This window comes from Nicotiana tabacum, chromosome 10, assembly GCF_000715075.1.
Source record: "Nicotiana tabacum cultivar K326 chromosome 10, ASM71507v2, whole genome shotgun sequence".
Classification (NCBI taxonomy): domain Eukaryota; kingdom Viridiplantae; phylum Streptophyta; class Magnoliopsida; order Solanales; family Solanaceae; genus Nicotiana; species Nicotiana tabacum.
The window spans coordinates 153,020,095-153,024,066 of NC_134089.1; positions in this window are offsets into that span (position 1 = coordinate 153,020,095).

Below are 3,972 nucleotides of genomic sequence, written 5' to 3' on the forward strand. Positions count from 1 at the left end.
ACAAGGGCCCCGCATTTGCACGTTTTGTTTATTTTCATCGAGGCTCATCTCGTTCTTATTTTAAAAGGATATCCTATAGCAACTACGTTTCTTATCGCGTTTGTCCTTATCAATTGAAAACAGTAGATAGTCCTAATTAATTACATGCTTGCAAGTTGTTTGTAACAACATTCAGAAATGCCTACAATCAGAAACGAGGCTGTCCGAACAAGTAATCACGGGCCCAAATCCAGCCCAGCGTGATTGGCCAGACCTGGGCCACTGCTTGTTCGAAGCAGGCCGACTTGGCCTGTTTTGGCCTGAACTCGACCCTTGTGAGGTTGAGGCCCTGAATTTGTGTTCCTGATCTTAAGACATGGTTTTAAGAGTTATATATAGCAATTTATTGGAAAGGAAAGAACTTATTTAGTGTACGAATTTTATGCTTGGCATACATTACATGCTTATACTACACTATTGCACTAAATCTGAGATACAACCTGTTGCCTTAGGCATACTCTTATCACCATCCTATATACACAATCTAACATTCAACTAACATTCGTTGATAGTTATCAGGCCTGAAGGCTATCTCCAGCATCCAAAACAGGCATAAAATTTCCTACATTACATGATATTTAAAAGGGCAAACTATGTATATAAACAAAATTCTTCAGGTCTTTCATTTACATTCATGCTCAAATTTCCAGCTACATCTGACAGTGTATTGGGTGTGTACCTGGTATAGGAAGGAAAGGAAGAAAGAGAGTGATCAGTTGAGTAGTATGCAACGAATACAGCAGCAGCAGACACACAGCAACAACACAGCAACAAAATCAACCAACAAAGATGAAGCTCCCGAGTAGTCGAGCAACAAACAACAAATCCCAGAAACAGAGTAGGAACCAGCAGAGACAGTAGAGTATTCAATGTAAACACCCCATCAATTCAACAACCACAAGCAGCTCAAACAGGCAACCAACAGTAATTGGCCAAGACAGCTAAACCAACATAAACTCTTATGTAATTTTCAGACAGTGTTTGGTTACAATATCTGAGACTTTATGTTTCTTGTTTTTCTTTTCTGAAGACTAAGAAATGTCCAGCCCCTTTCTAAGTTCTCAAATGGCTTATTTATAAGCCAAATGACTCAGTGCAGCTAGGCTGCCCTCGTGCTGCAACTTTGCAGCCTGCCCATACTCTGTTAAAGCCATGCCTAAGCATCTTTTGTGCCCAGCCCCTTTGGTTCCCCACGCCTGGTTTTTTCTTTAATCCAGGGTTATGGGCTTATTTTAGTATTCATTTTAAGCCCCATACCCTTGTGTCTTGTTCCCCATTAGTATTAGTTTAATCTTAATTAGTACCCTACTTGTCAGCTTCATTTAAACTAATCTTTCTGTCCTTTTGACACCCCAGAATACCCCTGCTTAACCTTGATTATTACTGCCCTGCCTATTGCAGCATCAGGGCAGTTTTGAACTGATGAAAGTTCAAATTCAAGGCTGCCTGGGCTGAACCTTTTCAATCATTTTTATAATGCAAACAAACCATTTTAACAATGTTGGGGCATTCAGTTAGTGGCAACGTTCAATTAGTCATGCGACATTATTAGCTCGTTTGATTCATTAGTTATAGAAACTAATCAACGACATTTATCGAGTCGACTATACTAATTATAGCAGGTAATAATCAGTCGCTCATATAAACAATACGTTCAGGGACCTAAAGGGCATCAGACAATTTTGTGCTCAATTACTGGGGCCTATATAAGTTATTCATGCGACGACTATACTAATCGGACATGCTCATCATAGGATACATTTAAATCATACAAAGAAACAATTGACCAAATAACAGGTCTTTACTGAGAGGAAAGAAATTAAGAAACTATCAAAAAATAAAAAAAACAATTACCACACAGCAATGCTAATGACTTAATCAGCAATTAATATAAACGAAAAGGGAAAGAAAACTTACCGAAAAATGTTTAAATCAAACAGACCCAAATCCGACTCAACTCTGCCCATTTGAGGCCGAACAAATTTTAACCAGGGTGTTCTCACATGAGAACACCTTGGTTAAGATCCATTGAACCTCAAAACCCCTTTCAAGACCGGCCGGATTCCCCAGGTGCATGTGTTCTAAAGTCTGGATTTCCAGATCTGATTTTTAAGGAGTTGTGGGTAGATTCGGACCAAACCAAGCTTGGTTTGGTCACGAGGAAGGTCAGGGGAGTGGCTGATACAAAGATGGTGAGGTTTGGTGTAGATCGAGTTTTGCCTCGAATCTTCAAATCCAAATTCGAGACGATAGGAGATGATTCGAGGTTCGTGGTTAGTGGATTCGTGTTTAGGACAGTGAGGTGGTCCTAGGGTGTTCAGGAGGTGGCCACCGGCGTCCATGCCGCCGGCTTTAATGGCGAGGGAGATGGGGGCGGCTAGGGTTTCTAATGGGAGGTCCGGGTTTGAGCTTGGGGACGAAGGGGTGGGGTGTTGGTATAGGGGGCGTGGGTGTAAAGGAAGGTTTATATATGGTCTATGGGATTGGATCTGAGCCGTTAGATCATATGATCTCAACGGCTTGGATCCGAGGGTGAGAAATGAGACGGGGTCGTTTGGTAGTGAAACGAGGTCGTTTGGTTTAAATGAGGGGTTGGGTCAGGCTGGTTATTTGGGTCGGGTTTTGAAACGGGTTACTGATAGAGGTCCTGAGCCGTTGGATTGGCCTGGACGGATGGCTCAGATCGAACGCCCTCATACGGCGTCGTTTGAATTGCTGCTTAGGCAGCCGGTTTTGGACTGGATCAGTGCTGGTTGGGCCTGTTTTCGTTTCATTTCTTTTGGGCCCAACCGATTTCCTTCCCTCTTTGTTTTCTAATTTCATTTTTCTTTTAAAACAAAACAAAATAAAAATAAAAATAACAAAAATAAATAAAATAACGAAATTAAAACTAAACAACAATGCAACATTTTAACACAATTATCACAAAATATTTAAGTAAGTGAACTAAAAGCCTAGAACGAACGATGCGCATATACATATATATTTTTTTGAATTTTCTTTTAACGACAGGAATTTTTGTATTTTTGTTTGATAATGTCTAGATGCAAAATGGACAGACCTACAAACGACTAATAACACATGTCACGAAAAAGGAAAAAAATTGTACAGCGAAGCCATTTGTTACTATTTTTCTTTTGTTTTCCCTTGGGAGTGATTGCTCGTGAAGCAAAAATCACGTGCTTACAATATGTATTCCCGACTTTCTGGCAAGAAGAATTTCAGAATGTAGGCATCTTGTTCCTCATCTCTTAACTCCTCAAGTGGCTCGGATGGCTCTATTTCTGTATCATCATCAAAACACAATGTGGAAAAATACTTGGAGTGTGGACCAATGCGCTCAACTACATAAACATTGGGATTGTCAACATCGTCAACACTAATGACTAGAGTCAACTAAATACGTATCATCAATGTCCTTGGTCGACTCTAGTATCTCTTCTACAATATCGGCATCCTCAAAATCTAGTTCGATTGATTATTGGTATTCTACTCTAGCCTTCTCCACTAGCACCTCCTCGTATTATTTTAAAGCCTCCAATATAATGGCAATTTCTACAGCCAATTCATGCTCTTCTTGGTTACTATCCACAATGTAAGCTTGGTGCGCTTTACAAGGTTCAATTAGTTTATTCGCTTGAGCTTCCAAGTAGTGAGTAGTTGCCTCTTGCCTTTGTATCTGTCGTGGTTTCTCATCGTATTGTTCCACGTGGCACTTTAACATATCTTTGATCTCCTTTAGGTCAGCTTCCCTAGGTTCTTTGTTGCTGTTATCCTCACAAGAAAAAGTAGAACCATCATAATAAGGGGTTGGGGGAGGATAAGACAAATAATCACAACCATAAAAGTGATCATCTTGACCACCACACATATCACACACATTTCACACATAAGATTGAGTTTGTGCACATAACTCGTTCTCGGGAATATTTT